The sequence below is a fragment of the Euprymna scolopes genome, chromosome 40 (assembly GCF_053919585.1).
Source record: "Euprymna scolopes isolate OS-2025 chromosome 40, ASM5391958v1, whole genome shotgun sequence".
Lineage (NCBI taxonomy): Eukaryota > Metazoa > Mollusca > Cephalopoda > Sepiida > Sepiolidae > Euprymna > Euprymna scolopes.
Genome location: NC_136521.1, coordinates 42686157 through 42704894, shown reverse-complemented (window position 1 = coordinate 42704894; position 18738 = coordinate 42686157). Strand labels below are relative to the sequence as shown.

Sequence of the window (18738 nt, the reverse complement as noted above, 5' to 3'; positions counted from 1 at the left end):
CTCCGTCCTCGTGCTTAATGTCAAGCGGAATTTCCACAAACAGTTGCCTGGTTAGAGCGGTGTTAGTCTAAAATTCAACTGTCTCATCGACGAAACGTTGCATCCCTCTGTCTGTTCTACAAGTATTTTAATGGTGAATGCTCTGACGAACTGCAAGCACTTGTGCCCCCACGACATGAACACCCTCGACAAACCCGACAGGCTGCTAAATCCCACCCCCACACTGTAGAGATCCCTAGATGTAAAAGAGCTTTCTACTTCAGTAGTTTCTTCCCCAGAACCGCTAGACTTTGGAATTCCATTCCAGGTCCCTGCTTCCCCTACTGTAATGACGTGCAGAAGTTCAAGTGCAACGTGAACAGACATCTTGCTGCCCAAATCCCTACATAGTACCCCAGTAGTTGTTGCCCCTGATAGTAGCCCCCTACACCAAAGTGGCAATGTGCCTTGTTTGGGGTGAAAATGTAAAAAAAAAAAAAAAAGAATTCAACTTAATTTTAATATATATATATATATATATATATATATATATATATATATATATATATATGTACATACACAGGAAACATCCTTGATGTACGCATCCATTACGGAACCCAAGTGTCATATTCCAAAAATCACGTATATTGATCAAATTATTTTAACTAAGGAAATAAAATTTTATGAGGAAGCGAGATTGATGTTTTGATTTATCCTATTTAAAAAATAAGACAACTCAATTCAAACTACGGAGATTTTAAATCAGCCTTCTAATAGTTACGATAAACTATTAATCGCTAAAGATCGTTCGTAAAAATATATATTTAAAATACGTGATCAATTTACGTAATTTTTGGAATATGACATTTTAGTTTCATAATGAGTACGTACATCGCAAAGTTTTTTTTTCTTTAATTCGCTTGAATTCTGGATGAGAATCGCTAGGACTTACCTTTATTGGGTAGCTTTCTACCAGTATTATTTTAATTTTCGATTTTTAAGCGGTTATCGAGACCCCCCCCCCAGATGACAGTCTCATGCCAGCCATTTTTTTTCTTGTTTTAACGTAAGACTCGGCACTACATGTGTTTAAAAGTATATAAAAGCTTTAAATAAAGTAAAAAACTAAAAACTTATCCGAGTAAGTAAAAGAGTAACTTATCTTGCCTTTGGTAACATTTATTTGTTTTATATGTATTTTTGTCCACTTTTCGTTTTGTTATTTATACTGCAAAAGGACAAAAAAATATAAAAAAAGAACTCAAAAACAAATATATAACAAATAAATTACCAAAGTCAAGATAAGTTACGCTTGCAACGTTACACGTGTTTTAACCTGTAGACACCGTCTCAAGGAAAACCAAGAAGGGATAACTTGATTCACTTTTTTCTATTGAAATAACAGACATTTATTTTTGGGGGTAATTTCCTTAATGATGCCTTGTCTCTTGTTCAGACCTGTCGCTGTCAGCCCATGTGTGTAACATGTCTATCTCTGTTCTTCTCTAACGTCTGCACACACGTGTTTCTTTTTATAATCTTCTTTCTTCTTCCTTGCCATGACGTCACGTCGCACACGGCGTGGTCATTTGCATACAGCTTCTTGACAGCACCTATTTCCTAGTGCAAAATCATTCATTTAATTATATCAATCAATGAATTTAATCTGCCCTTAACTCATCGAAAGAAATAAGCACCTATGAATTCATTAGAAGAAAATAAATGTATATGGGTATGATTACAAAATCCGAAATTGGGAGAGAAGTTACGATTACCTTTTAATTTATATTTTTTTACTTTTTCTGTTATAACACCATGTTTGAATTTCTTTTTTTTCTGATGAGTTAAGGGCAGAATATATTCATTGATTGATATAATAATTAAATGAATGATTTTGCGCTACGAAACAGGTGCTGTCAAGAATTATGCATGCAAACGTACTTAAAGTCATGTAAATTTTAAAGAAAATCTATTACTCCATTTCGGAGTCTATAAGGAGTGAACTCCCATACACACAGAGAGACAAAGTTGCATTTATATAATTGTAAAGAGATATATATATATAGTAATATATTAACCTGAAAAAATAAATTTTCATTGATAAGACAAACCGATCAGGACAGAAATAGCTCTACCTGATTAAGAGGGGCAAATTATAGAATAAAATAAAAACAGAATAAGGAGTAAAGTCACATGGGAACTTTATTACATTATTAGATCAATAAGGATTAAAGAAAAAGGAAATAAAGGAAGAAATCTTTTTAGGCCATTCTGATGAGGAGCATTTAACTCTGAAATGCCATGGCCTAAAGAGATTCCTTCCCTTATATCCCTTTTCTTTAATCTTTATTGACCTGATAATGTAATTTTATTCCTTATCATTTTTATTTTATTCTCTGTCTGTCTGTCTGTCTGTCTCTCTCTCTCTCTCTCAATCCATTCCAAAAGTGTTTAAAAAAAAATACGAAAATGAAAAAAACGGTACTCTTGCAGAATCTGACCTGGATCCTGAGGAGTTTCCATCAATCATGGCTTGGGCTCAACCAGTAGTCATTGGATTAAGCCGAACGTTGCTAAAATGTTGAAACGGTTAATCAAGTGTTTTTTTTTTGTGGTTTTTGTAATCAAAAATGTTACGTTTCAAATAATATTTTGGTGGTGGTGGGGGGTACTATACACAGATTCGAAAAGTTGTCCAAAAACAAATAAATGAAAGCAAAGGTTTCTACATAAGTGGATAATTTGTTAGTGTTTTTATTTAATGTAAAAGGTTTAATCAGCTCGGAAAAGCACACAGTGTTTATCGATGTATTTGAAACAGACAAATGGTCGTGGACTCTGTTGAATATGTTAAATTTGGGAAAATAAGTAAAAAAAACTATACAAAACAGTGTAAGAACCCACCGAATATATTTGACTGTGAATAAACACCCCCAACCTCCCAATAATAAGAATGGCTTTTGGAATAAAAACCGACAATCTCTCCATGGTAAGAATGTCATTAGGAATAAGCACCCTTAATCTTACCATGTTAAGAATGGATTTCAGAATAAACACTCCGAATCTCTCCATGTAAAAAACGGCTTTTGGAATAAATACCCCCGTCCTCCCCATGTTAAGAACGGTTTTCAGAATAAACAACCGCTACCTACCCCATGGTAAAAATTGTGGAGGTGGACGAAAAGTAAAAAGTAACTTTTTTTTTTTTTTTTTTTTTTTTTTAAATAAATTGTTAGTTTAATGCACAACGCATATGAGTATCACGGTTTTAATAAAGAATAAGCAATCATATTTTCTTATATAAAAACTCCGAAAAAAAAAAGGTGCTAATACAGAGAGTGATCTGCGCTATTTTTTAAATCATATTTCCACATTTAATTAAAGTTTTATATGTTTTTTTTTTATTCAATTGTAAGGTTAAAGTACAGAATAGGTACAAAACACCCTCACCTCCCCATATAAAAAGTGTACTTTCGAGTTTGTTGAAATAAGTTTTATCGGGGAGGGGGGGGGACAAACAATTTTTTACTTATGCTTTATTTCTTTGTTTTGAAAGTTGTTGTTCATCGCCGTCACTAGCTTAATTTCCTCGGCGACGTTGCTGCTCGGCTTACTCCGGCTGTTGATGCCATGTTCCAGGGAAAGACGGGCATGCGCTGAGTTACGTCCAGATCACTCTCTGCATAAGTACCAAAGTTTGTTTAGTATGGTAATAGTTGGGTACTCTTGAATAATTTAACCCGAATTTTCGTGAATTCCCGTCAAGCATGGATCGGGCGAGACCGGCAATTATCGGTATCAGCCGAGCAGCGAACAAGTGTAAAACTGCTTTAAAAAAGGTGTGTGTGTGTGTAAGGGGGGATGTAAAGTAAAGAATAAGCGACATATATATATATATATATATATATATATATATATGGTAATCAGCTCGGCTAAAATCGGAAAATATTCTCGACGAATAAAAATTTATTTTTTAATATGTTAATATTTTTTACTTTTTAATATTTATAAACACAGTTAGATGATAAACAGTCACTCTTATAAAATTTCATGAAAAACGAGCATGTAAGTTTCTAGTTTATCAACTTTGAACAAACCAGACGTTTCCGTAATGTTACTATACAGTCTTATTGTTTTATTGTATTATATTTGTATTAATAGTTAATTTATAAACATAAAGGTGTTATTTCTTTTTATTTCTTTTGTTACAAATAAATATTTTAATACAATATCTTACTGTACTGTTAATATATTACAGGGTATAGTAACTTGTAAGACTGTATAGTAACTTTACGGACACCCTGTATATCTATAAGCCTGAAGAGTCCTAGAGTGGATGAGACGCAGAATATTCAGTGTAGCTTAATCGCCATATATATTTTATAACTTACTAACTAGCTCTACCTACGTTTTGAGCAGTTTTGAAGTAAATACTTAAAGTTTACGCATAAATTTATACTTTTGTATATTAATTTTATGTGAGTAAATGAAGTAGTTATATATATATATATATATATATATATATATATATATACATACATACACCAGGGTAAAAGTATTCAAGAGTGATAAGCAATGAATTTAACGAGGTTATTATGAGTGTACAATAAAAGAAGACAAGATATAAACAAATTTATGTGGTTGCGACACTGAACATGGTAATATTCCAGACAAATGGTCGGTTAAAACCAGAAGTTCACGTCAGGCGGCTTAATAAATGGTTGCTCTCCACAGAAGAAACCAATGCGATGCCCGCTGTTTGCTTGTAAACAAGCGGTTCAAGCACTGTAAAAGTGGTGGGCGAATGTTTGTTTAAAATAGACATTTATGGAGGTCATTTACAGGTACCGCTCTCGCGGGTCGATGGATAGAACTGTCAACACGGTAGTTCCGGTTCAATCCTGAACTTGGAAGAGGTGCGAGTCTAGCGGCACTGATGAGTTGTGATACAACGAAACAGTACTGCATGTCGATGACTACAAATATATATATATATATATATATACACACACACATTTTTTTTTTTCAAATAGACAATTTTCTGATATGAGCAGACCGTTTAATCATTCGCATTAGTCTCTAGTGTCTGTCAAAGAACTGCTAGGCTTATTTTCACTTCGAATCATTTAATCTGCAGAAATTTCCACAGTGTTTAGATGTTTTGGTCGTCGGCGCTTACGAGATGAAAATGTCAACGAGACACCTGTTATCGCAGAAGTCTTGGCATCGTAATCTGAGCGTTCTTTGTTTCGGATTGTCGGCACTCGAGCAGAAAAGAGATTATTCCGCCAGCAGACACGGGTTAGATTATTATCCTTCTCTGTGCTTCACGCTCATGTGATTCTGTATGTTAATTTCAACATGACCTTTTCTATTTTGCGAAATATTCATTTTCAGAACAGAATACTTGTACAGAGAGTATGAAGCCGTGTTGAGAGACACGGGTAACTTTTAAAGAAATGCTGTTTTTTCTTTTTTTTTTTGGAAAGCTTAGGAGGTGGCAAAAAGGACAATCTTATACAACTGTTTTCAATGAAACTAAAATGAATTCACTTTGCTTAGTTTATATATATATATATATAAAGTGAACGTGTCTGTCTGTGTGTCTGTCTACATTTCCCTATGCAATAACTGTCAATTTTTAGTCTACACTCGAAATTTGACAGACAGTGTACTGAGATTTGGGGAAATTGATGCGATCGGTTTTTGGCTAGAAATTTGGCTGTTAAGGGGTCAAAGTTCAACGATTTGACCTTTGAGAACTCTACTAAACTCCTCCGACAAATTTCGGTCTAAATACTTGAAATTTTAGATATAGGTTCCTTGGACATGGATCTAACTTAATAACTTGTTTTGAGCCCAAAACAATAAATTTTAAGGGATCAAATTTTAAAAAAATTGACCGTTTTTTTTTTTGTTTTTTTTTTTCCTCAGCATACACCTCCAAACCCCGGGCAACGCCGGGCCCAAATGCTAGCATATATATATATATATATATATATATATATATATAAGTGAGAATGTGTGCAAAGACACTTCTCAACCTCTATACCAAACGAATTTTTGATTTACAGACTAAAATTTGGTATATAATTTTTAATCTGTTTTCATCAGGAAAAAAGAGCTGCTAAGGGGTTAAAATTTTTAAATTGGTACTTGGGGGGGCGGTGTCATCGGATTTTTATCAACTGTTTAACGAATGTGCACGCGTGTATTGTTCGCATGACAGATTCCTTATGTTAAGAATAAGTAGGTTTGAAAACACTTCTTAAAGATTCTGACAAGTTGGCCTAATTTTTATTGTACCTGACTCACTGTCTTTAGGTATTGGTTTCAATCTCAGGTAGAGTATTGTATTTTTTTTTTTTTTTTCTTATAAAAAGCGAACTATTTAGAAAAAAACAATATTAACATGCATATGTCAAAGTATCTGTATGAATTACAATATAATGTCTATGTGTATTTTACTAGTGAGCAACCCTGGGCAGCCTACTAGTATATATATACACACATACACACACACATAGTGTATCACAAAAGTGAGTACACCCCTCACATTTCTTCAAATATTCAAGTATATCTCTTCATGGGACAAGGCTGAAAAAATGATCTTTTAACACAATGAAAAGTAGTCTGTCTGCAGTATATATAACAGAGTTAATTTATTTTCCCCTCAAAATAACGCTATTTAAAGCTAAATCCCTGGCAACAAAAGTAAGTACACCCTTTGCGAAAAGTTGTCAATATTAACATACAGCATGTCAGCTCTCAATATTTTGTATGGCCACCATCATTATCCAAAACGGCCTTTACTCTCCTGGGCATGGAGTTTACCAGAGCTTCACATGTAGCCACTGGAATGCTCTTTCACTCTTCAATTAGGACATTGCAGAGCTGGTGGATATTTGAGACTTTGCGCACCTCCAACTTCTGCTTACGGATGCCCTAAAGATGTTCTTTTTTTTTTTTACACAGTGATCATCACTTATCAAGGCCCGGAAGCCACTCAGGGATAAGGGTTATTGCAAGTACATTACGTTAGTGTGGAGATTTGATGGAGTGTTTACTTACTTCTACTGGGTTAAAGTCTGGAGACATGCTTGGCCAGTCCATCACCTTTACCCTCAGCCTCTTCAATAAAGCAGTGGTTGTCTTGGATGTATGTGTCATGCTGGAACACTGCTCTGCGACCCAGTTTCTGGAGGGAGGGGATCATGCTCTGCTGCAGTATTTGACAGTACATGTTGGAGCTCATGTTTCTCTCACTGAAATGTAACTCTCCAATACCTGCAGCACTCATGCAGTCCCAGACCATGACATTCCCACCACCATGCTTCACTGTAGTAGACATGACACACTTATCTTTGTACTCCTCATCTGGTTGCCGCCACACATGCTTAAGGCCACCAGAACCAAAATTAAATTTTGTCTCATAGGACATGGTTCTCCGGAGACAAGATACAGCAGCGTGCTCAAAGATATACTGACTGAACTTAAAACAAATTTTCTAACGGTGCTCAATAAGGAATATCCGCCTTTCTAACGACAAAAATGCTAGTTTTATGTTGGTATCTTAAACTCCTCCACCTCTATTTTTTTTGCTGATGAGATTATGTTCCAAGACAAAACTTTTGTCTATTATTATCAATAATTCTTGTCAATTTAAATTTAAATGAATATCGTTTCCGAAACGATTGTACACTCAAGTTGATTTTGTTTGTTTTTCTTTTTGAAACTGATTCATAATTTACAATTATTGATTTTTGCTATTCAATATTAATATAGCTCTAGGATACATATACTGATTGAGTTAACTATACATCTACAGTACTATGGATACTGTTCTTTTAAAAGTATTAATACTCCAGGTCTAATTCCCTCTATAATATATATATATATATATAAGTGTTGGGACGATTAGTCAGAATCGGGAATCGGAAAAATTGGAGCATTTTAAAGTATCGAAATCGGGAAAATTTTAGCCTATTTTCCAATGCCCAAACCGATTCCTTTAATTATCTATTCTATTTTGTTTTTTATAAAAATATCTTCCATTACTTGTAGTAATAATGAAATAATAAATATTTATTGATTTTAAACTTCCAGTAAGACTAAAATCTCCAGATCGTTCCCCCCCCCCGTCACAAGTGTGGTTTTACGTTTGAGAAAATACATGCACATTTAAGATGTGTTTTTACAGTAATCGGGACAAAGTAACAACTTTATATGTACAGATTTATAAAGAATCGAAATCGGTAATTGTATGGAAATCGGGAATTTCGTACAAAATCGGGAATTGTATTGGAATTGGGAAAAATATTGGAATCATCCCAACACTAATATATATATATATATATATATATATATATATATATATATATGTATATATATATATAGATAGATAGGTCTTATTCATAATATTCCGAATTTTATTATATATAAAGAAAAAAATTCCATAACAAACAAAAAAACAGTAAAAAAAAAAAAAAAAAAAAAAGAAAATCGGAAGGAAGAAACGCAGGTAAATGTTTACTTCATAGTTTTCCTTAAAAGGAGAGCTCTAAATGGATTTCATATTGTTCATTAAATAGTGTTTTCTCGACGTCTGAAGAAAGGCCGCTATTGTGAATATTTTCAAACGATATACGGTCATTAAACGGTTGTTACGTATAATGAAAATGCACAACTCGCTGTTATCAATCCGGTCTTTGTTTTGATTTTGTGTAAACATATATATATATATATGTGTGTGTGTGTATGTATAACACTAATGTGTGTGGGTGTGTGTGTATGTATAACACTAATGTGTGTGGGTGTGTGTGTATAACACTAATGTGTGTGTGTATAACACTAATGTGTGTGTATGTGTATAACACTAATGTGTGTATGTATAACACTAATGTGTGTGGGTGTGTGTGTGTGTATAACACTAATGTGTGTGTATGTATAACAATAATGTGTGTGGATGTGTGTGTATAACACTAATATATATATATATATATATGTATAACACTAATATATATATATATATATATATATGAGTTCATAATTAACAAATACTCTAACTTAACAGCTAAATCTGACCCCCAAGATGGCCATGGGCATGGAATATGTGACTACATTAAAGATGGCTTCCCGTGTGGCATGGATATCTCTAGAGAAGACCCTAATTTACCCTATATGTGCTTCGGGGTTGCACTTGCTTACAACACTGCATTTATATTTGCACTCTATCGGCCCCATAACAGCAGAGTTACTATCTTTAAGAGTATATCTGAGAAAATAGACCACATCCTGTCTGTACATCCCTCGGCCAACATCCACATCTCTGGTGACTTCAACGTCCATAACATGGAATGGCTGACCCATTCAAATAAGACAGATGACGAGGGGAGGTTTTGTCATGATTTTGCCATTGCTTATGACCTCACTCAGATTGTTCGCGAACCCACCCATGTGCCCGATACTACTGGTCAATATGCAAGCCTCCTAGACCTATTTCTCTCAACTTCCCCTGAGCTATGTTCATGTTCCGTTCATTCTCCTCTAGGATCCTCTGACCACTCCGTCGTATCAGTTAAGATAAAAATGAAATATAATAAGTCCCTAGACGTACCCCTACACCGTACTGTATACCGATACTCTATGGCTGACTGGGACAGCTTCCGTACATTCATATCTGATTTACCTCTGCATTCCATGTTTAAAAAGGATGTGTCCTCTATAGTATTAGATCTGACCGAATGGTTAATTGTAGGCATAGACCAATTCATACTATCTAAAAAATTCCAACAAAAACCTACCAGCCAGCCATGGTTCTCCCCAGAATGTGCTGCTATCGCGCACAGAAATCACTTTTTCCATAACTACCAACGTAATAGATGCACTGAGACTAAAGCTGCTTTCAGGAACGCCAGCAACCACTGTAAAAGAGTAATAAAAAATGCAAGAGAGTCTGTTAAATCCAAAGTAGCTGATCAGCGGCTTGGTTCCCACCAGTTTTGGCAAATAACAAATAGGATCCTGAACAGAAGTGTGCGTTCTATCCCAACCATTATCAATGGACCAGAGGTCATCTCGTCAGCATCAGACAAGGCCAAACTATTTTCAAAGAACTTTGCAGCTAATTCTACCCTATGCGACGAAGGCCATCAACTCCCCATATTTCCTCCTATAACACAGAACACACTAGGTAATATACAAATATCCGTGCATGAGGTCGCCAAGCTAATCAAGAACCTTGATTCCAGTAAAGCAACTGGCCCTGACGGCATCCCAATTATAGTGTTAAAAAAGCTTCAACCAGAACTTGCTCCCATACTTACAAAACTGTTTAAGCGTTGCCTTAAGGAGAAGTGCTTTTCGACTCCCTGGAAAAACTCATCAGTATGCCCTGTATTTAAGAATTCAGGTGAAAAGTCATCTCCCTCTCAGTACAGACCAATAAGCCTCCTGTGTGTTATGAGTAAGTTGCTGGAATCCATATTAAATAGAGAAATAGTAAACCACCTCAGCAGAAACAATCTTCTTAGTGACACACAATATGGTTTCCGTTCTGCAATATCTACCGCAGATGTGCTAACGATTATATCTCACAGGATTAGTGAATCCCTTGACAAAGGCTTCCTTTCTAGGGCAATTGCTCTTGACATATCAAAGGCCTTCGACAAGGTATGGCATAAGGGCCTACTTCACAAGATTTCCAGCTACAGTATAACTGGAAATGTTTTCTCAATCATTAAATTATTTCTCTCCGATAGGCTCATAAGAGTAGTGGTCGGTGGACAAAAATCAGAGGCATGCAGTATTAATGCTGGAGTCCCTCAAGGGTCAATCCTGGGCCCAACTCTCTTCCTAAACACATACTTAAATCATTCGTTGACATCTATGCTGATGACACGACCATCTACGGCAACACATCAAAGGCCGTAAATGACAAAGTTCTCTCTGATTCTCTCTCGTCTGATCTCAAGCGCATGGTTCAGTGGGGGAAGTCGTGGCTGGTTACCTTTTAATGCATCTAAAACCAAACTCCTATCTTTACATCATCAACGCTCTGACCCCTATCTGGCATCAATTTAAATGGATGGCTCTCGTCTGGGAGAAGCCCCGTGTTTTGACAAGCTTCTGGGTTTGTCCTTTACTCCTGATCTGAAATGGAACACGTACATCAAGTCTGTTGCCAAGGTCGCTGGAAAGATGGTGGGATCCTTCTATCGCTCCAGAAGATATCTCACTCCTGATGCAATTCTCTATCTATATAAAAGCCAAGTACGTCCAAGGATGGAATACTGCTGCCATATCTGGGCAGGAGCTGCTAAAAACAGCTTATCCTGCCTTGACAGAGTACAAAATAGACTTTGTGGTTTAGTGGGGGATGCCCTTTTCTCTTTCCTGCAACCTCTTACCCACAGAAGAGACGTTGCAAGCCTGTCCTTGTTTTATCGTTATTTCCATGGCAGGTGCTCGTCTGAGCTCCAATCCCTCGTCCCCCCTCGCCAATCTTTCACGAGAAACCCCCGTTTGGCTGAAACTACTGTCAATAATTTTCCCCACTCTTTATCTGTGCCTAAATCCAAACGTAGATTCCATGAACAAAGCTTCTTTCTTAGAACTTCACAGCAGTGGAACTCTCTGCCGCTTGCCTGTTTCCCACCTGACTACAACTTGGACGTCTTCAAGTCCAACATAAACAAACTCCTGACAAACCGCCCCCTTAAGTTAGACACTCTATCAAAACCCCCAATACTAATGATTACTACAATACTATCTCACTGATTACTGTACACGCAATAACCCTTATCCCTGAGTGGCCTTCGGGCCTTGATAAGTGGTAACCCCCATGTAAAAAAAAAAAGGAGCATTTTGAACCTGTGGAACAATTTCGATTTTGTTTTTTAGCCTGTGAAAATAAATGCTAAAGGATGAAAATTGAAAAAAAATAAAAAAACCCAAAAAAAACAAAACAAAAAAAACAGGTTTTCTTTTAGGAAACGTCTCCCTGAATTACGTTTTTTTTTTTTTTCGCTCAGATGCCCCTATTCCAAGTTTGTAGCAGTGGACCAATATCAGTAAACTTTTATTTTCCCCACCAAAACGAATTATTTAATCAAGTAAAAATTCAATTTTTTACTTGATTACGAAATTTAAAAAGTTATCCTTGCAAATTATGTAACAATTTAATAAACAAAAAATGTCGTAAAAATTAAATTGAACTTGAAAATACTATGAAAAAAAAATAGTTTCTAAAATTTAGAAATTAAGTAAAAAATAGAATTTCAACTTGCTTAAATAATTCGAAATAATAAAAAGTGATTTTGTTTTAATTTATTTTTCAAAATGTAAGTTTAGTAAGCAACACAGATTAAAAAAAAATGAACAAATATTTATTTTGTTTATAAATCAAAGTACTTTTCGACGTAATCACGTCTTCATCAGGATAAAAAGTTTGTGGTAATTGTGCATAAAATGAAACCCTAAGTTTCAAAGATGGCGGCAGGTCTCACAATTGAAGCATGGAAGCACAAAATGGATACAATACTTCTACTATTCTTCAAAACTGCTTATATTTTGGGCAAAATATTAAGATTTTTGTTAAATTTTTTTCTAACATATTTACGTTTTTTTTTTTTTTTTTTACAAAGGAGACACCACTTATCAAGGCTCAGAGGCCACTCGAGGATACGGGTTTATAAGTGTACATTGGTCAATGGGACAGTGACGTAGTAATTGTAGTAGTGGACATTTGATAAATTGGATTACTTAAGGGGAATGGCTCATCAAGAACTTGTTTACGTTGGACTTGAAGATGACCATATTGTAGTCAGCCGGAAAGCAAACAAATGAAAGAGTTCCACAGGTGTGCAGTTCTAAGAAAGAAACTTTGTTCATGGAATCTATGTTTAGGTTTAAGCACGAATAAAGATTGGGGGAAATTATTGATACTGTTTTCAGCTAGAGGAGTGTTTCTCGTGAATGTTTGGCGAGGGGGACCATAGATTGGAGCTCATGCATTTGCGATGAAAATAACGATAAAGCAGAGACAAACTCGCAACATCTCTTCTGTGAGAGGTTGCAGGGAAGAGAAAAGGACATCTCCTACGAGGCTATGAAGTCTATTTTGAACTCTGTCAAGGCAGGATAAGATCTTTCTAGCAGCTCCTGCTCAGATGTGGCAACAGTACTCCATTCTTGGACGTACCTGGCTCTTATACAGATAGAGAATTGCATCAGCAGTGAGATATTTAATGGATAGATAAAAGAATCCAACCATTTTACCAGCAACGTTGGCAACAGATTTGATGTACGCGTTCCATTTCATATCAGGAGTAATGGTCAATCCCAGGAGCTTGTCAAAACATGGAGCCTCCTCAAGACGAGAGCCATTCATTTCAACTGATGCCAGATGAGGATCAGAGCGTTGATGATACAAAGACAAAAGCTTGGTTTTAGATGCGTTAAAAGTAACCAGCCACCTCTTTCCCCATTGTACCACTTGCTTAAGATCAGAAGAAAGAGAATCAGAGAGAACTTGGTCATTTACGGTCTTTGATGTACTGCCATAGATGGTAGTGTTGTCACAATAAATATCTACGAATGAACTAAGGATATTATTTGGAAGATCATTGATGTAGATTAGGAAGAGAGTTGAGCCCACAATGGAACCCTGAGGGACTCCAGCATTAATACTGTGAGCTTCTGATTTCTGCCCATCAACTACTACTATTATGAACCTATCAGAGAGAAATGATTTAATAATTGAGAAAACATTTCCAGCTATATTTCAAATGTAATTGCGTTTTCTTTTTTAAATGTACTGTATTTAAATATAATTAATATACATATACTTTATTTAAATCTGCGCAGTCTATTCGATCGTCGCCGATTTAAAAAATATTTTTTATCGTTAACGATAATTTGGAGTTTCTACTTGCTTAAATAATTCGAAGTAAGAAAAATTATTTTTGTTTTGATTTGATTATTTTTATTGAGTAGTAATTTATATCAGTTGATTACTAAATTTAAAAGGTTACTTTTGTATATTTTCAAGTTAAATTCAGTTTTTATGATGTTTGTTTATTTGTTTAATAAATTGTTAGGTACCGTAATTTGCTAGAATAACTTTTTTTGTTACTTGATTAAATAATTTGAAATGAGAAAAATGATTTTTGTTTTAGTTTCATTATTTTTATTGTGCAATAATTTATATCGCTTGAAATATGTTAAGCATTAACAAGTGAAGCATGCATGGTCCCCCGGGAGTGCACAGCTTTGGCCCCCGACCCCATTTAGTCCCAAAAGTCCCCAGGGGACGTCAAATCCTGGTAAAAATGACCAAACCATGCAGTTTTAGGCCTTAACATATGTAAATTTGAGTTCTGCAACATGCAAAAAAAAAGAAATGACTAAGTCCATCATTTGCCACCCTCCCACTACCACCCATCACCCATTTAACCCTAAAAGTCCCCAAGGCCTTAACATTTAAATTTGAGTCCAGCACCATGCAAAACTGCTAAATAGACATACTCAGAAAGTTTTGGACAAATATAGTTAAATAGTCCCAAAAATGGAGTGTTTTTATTAGCCCTAAAAGAGCCCCTGGGGCACACCCACGAGTTATCGCGAAGTATAGACAAACAAAATTATATAGAAATCAGTTAGTTACAACTTTTCAGAAAGTTTTATAAAAATCGAAGGCATCAATTTTTTTTTAATAAGCACAAAGTGTCAATTTTAGCCATTTTAACCCGAAAGGCACCCCTAGAGGGGCAACCAGAGTTTTCCCAAAAAATCAATTCTGTTACTTTTTTACTCATATCATGTTCAATGTTTGTGCAAAAAATTATAAGGCATAATTATTGAGAAACGTGCGGACAGATGAACGGACAAGGGTGAATTTACAGATTCACCCTTCTTTTGTCGAGAGGACCAAAAAAAAGAAAAGACGTTGTTAATTCCTGTATTGGTAGAACAAAGTCCACTGATATCGGCCTGCTGCTACGAATTCAGATGAAGGGCATGTGAGCAAGAAAAAGCAAAAATAGTTCAGGAGAATCAAAAACAGTTGACCTTGGCAGGCTAAGTTAAGTAAAGCCGGTACCCTATTGTTACTTTTGTGCATACGCAAAAGTAAGCATTCATAACACAAAGCCGCTTGTTTTTTAGCATTTCGTATCCAGATTGCAACGACGCTGGAGCGATAAATAAAGACTAGATACGGGCAAAATGAATGCCGACGCTCAAAATGGATAAACATTTTGACCCCTCCCTTTACTTAAAAATTCAACAAAAATCAGGAAGTTAACCAATTTTAATAATTTTTTTTTAGTATTTATCAAATAATGATCGCGGAATATAATGAACTAATTATTTTTATTTAAATCTTAGTAAACTGTATTATTTTGTTTAAACAAAAAATACCTTTACTAAAGTTATGGTTTTCAGTAGTAAATAAAAAACACAAGAATTTGTTTTTGCCTTTTTGTTATATAAATAAAGCATCGTAATTTGTAACAATAAAAATAAAAAATTTTTTATAGGAACATTACGAAAAAAGACTCTAAAGACCGTATTAATTAATTCGATATAACTAGAAGAAAAATGAATTTCTCGAACTACCGATATTACCATTGAATTAAGCATTGTTTATTTAATATTTTCATACAAAAAAAAATTATAATAGCAAAAATATTTCTACTTTTTTTTAAAATTACAGATTTCGCAAACAAGGTGTTTTTTTTTATTATTATTTTATTTTATATATATTTTTTTAATTCATTATCTTCGGATTTTACTTTACTAATTATCTTTGAAATAGACCCAGAAAACTAATACTTATCTTTAAAAGGATTTTCACAATGAATTTATTTAACTTCAAAATTTAGCTGAATTGGTTAGCTCACCGTGAAAATATTTTTCATGACTTTTTTTTTTTTACACGTGTACAAATATTTTTAAGTTTAGTCCTTATTATTTCAAATACAATCAAAAAGTATTCGGAAATCTACAAAAAACAAAAACAAAAAAAAAAAATTATGATAAATCGGCTTTCACAACTAGCCCCCCCCCCCCCATCCTTATTCGTTTGTTTTTGCCTATACCTAATAAAGACGAAGGTGGAGCGTGGAGCGATAAATATGTTGGTTTCAATTCTAGAATATGGCAACCAATTCATATTTTTTAAACAAATTTTGAAATCATGACTCTGTATTGAATAATAATAAGATAGAGAATTGTCTCTAATAATAATAAATACTAAATCTAGATAAAATATAGTATTTATGCGTATTTTACGACTGGACAACGCCAAACTAATAAATATTAAAGAATTACTTTATGAAAGGGAGGCAACTCTATCTTAAATCATTACAAATAATGAAGCTCTGTACATTTATCTCCCTTGGAATATCTTTAGGTTTTGTAAAATAAACAATTTAAATTTGCGTCTTCAAAATTATCGGTATGGAAAATGTCTTGTGATATTTTGGGTTTGTTTTACTATACACATAGATATGAAAAAGTTGTCAAAAAAACAAAAAAAATATATAATAAATGTTATCAAAGGCAAGATAAGTTACTTTTTTTTACCTAACTGGATAAGTTTTTAGTGTTTTTATTTAATGTAAAAATGTTCAAGCGGTTGAAAAAACATGCAGTATTTATCGGTATATTTGAAAAAGGTAAATGGCGGCTAGCTCGCTGTTGAATACGTTAAGTTTGGGAAAATGAGTTCATACTAAAAAATATATATATAATACTGTTAGAAACCCACTCAGTATATGTCAACCTATGTCACGGTAACATATATTGAGAGATATGCCTCTATCCATTGTGTTACGGGCCCTAAAGTGCGATCAAGGCTGGATTTTATGGTTTTAAAAATCTAATTTTGTGTTCTTATCTGGTTTTCCATTGTCGAGTCCGTACCAAATGGTATTGTATATTTATGTTATTTTTATTTTTTGGAATCCTTTAAGATTAAGCTTTATAATTTGTGTATTCATTTTTTTTTTTTTTTTTTTTTTTTTTTTTTACATATGCATCACCACTTATCAAGGCCAAGAAGTCCCTCGAGGATAAGGGTTAAAGAGTGTACAGTAGAAATTGGACAATAAAGTAATCATTAGTAATGGAAATTCAGTAAATTTGTGGACAAGTGGAACGGCTCATCAAGAACTTGTTTATGTTAGGCTTAAAGACAACCATATTGTAGTCAGCTGGAAAGCAGGAAAACGGAAGACAATTCCACAGGCGTGCAGTTCTAAGAAAGAAGCTTTGTTCATGGAATCTACGTTTAGGTTTAAGCACAGATAAAGGATGGGGGGAATTATTGATAGTGTTTTCAGCTAGATGAGTGTTTCTTGTGAAAGTTTGGCTAGGGGGGACCAAAGAGTGAAGCTCAGTCGAACACTTTCCATGAAAATAACGATACAGCAGAGACAAACTCACAACATCTCTTCTGTGACATAGAAGTTGCAGGAAGAGAAAAGGATATCTTCTATGAGGCTACAAAGTCTATTTTGAACTCTATCAAGGCAGGCCAAGTCCTTTCTAGCAGCTCCTGCCCAGATGTGGCAACAGTATTCCATCCTTGGACATACCTGGCTCTTATATAGATAGAGAATTGCATCAGCAAGTAGATATCTACTGGATCGATAGAAGGATTCCACCATTGTTCCAGCGACCTTGGCAACAGATTTGATGTACATGTTCCATTTCATATCAGGAGTAAAGGTCAAGCCCAGAAGCTTGTCAAAACTTGAGGTCTCAAGACGAGAGCCATTCATTTCAACTGAGGTCAGATGGGGATCAGAACGTTGATGATGTAAAGATAACAGCTTGGTTTTTAGATGCATTAAAAGTAACCAGCCACTTTCCCCATTGTACCACGTGCTCAAGATAAGAGGAAAGAGAATCGGAGAGAACTTGGTCGTTTACTGTCTTAGATGTGCTACCATAGATGGTAGTGTCATCAGCATAAATGTCTACAAATGATGTAAGGATGTGATTTGGAAGATCATTAATGTAGATCAGGAAAAGAGTTGGGCCCAGGATGGACCCCTGAGGGACTCCAGCATTAATACTGTGAGCTACTAATTTTTGCCCATCAACTACTACTCTTATGACCCTATCAGAAAGAAATGATTTAATAATTGAGAAGACATTTCCAGCTATACCATAGCTAGAGATCTTGTGAAGTAAACCTTCATGCCATACCCTATCCCAAGGCCTTTGATATGTCAAGAGCAATTGCCCTAGAAAGGTTGCCTCCGTCAAGAGATTTGCTAATCCTATGATATAACTGTAAGCACATCTGCTGTAGATCTAGCAGAATGGAAACCATATTGTGTGTCATTAATAAGGTTATTTTTGCTGAGATAGTTGATTACTATTTAACACAGATTCCAGCAATTTACTCATGATGCACAGGAGACTTATTGGCCTATACTGAGAGGGGGATGAGCGATCACCAGAATTCTTAAATACAAGACATACTGATGAGATTTTCCAGGGTGATGGGAAGCAATTCTCCTTAAGCTGTTATGTTCATTTTTAGGTGCGCAGTGGCTGAAAAAACATTTTGTCATAAAACAACTTTTTTCTGTACCCCTACCCTAAAAAAACTCTTTAAAATCGTTACATTTCTTACTAAAAAATACCAAATAAAAAAATATTTTATCATAAAAAACAACTTTTTTCGTACCCCACCCCCTTCCAAAAAAACTCTTTAAAGCAGTAACATTTCTTACAAAAAAACTA

The 18738-nt window shown here is 34.8% G+C and overlaps 1 protein-coding gene across 11 annotated transcripts in view; it reads left to right on the top strand.

Moving 5' to 3' along the window:
• The window catches only part of LOC145265500 (ankyrin repeat and sterile alpha motif domain-containing protein 1B-like), a 903976-nt gene that overhangs the window by 211490 nt on the left and 673748 nt on the right, over positions 1–18738 (top strand). The window lies entirely within an intron of this gene.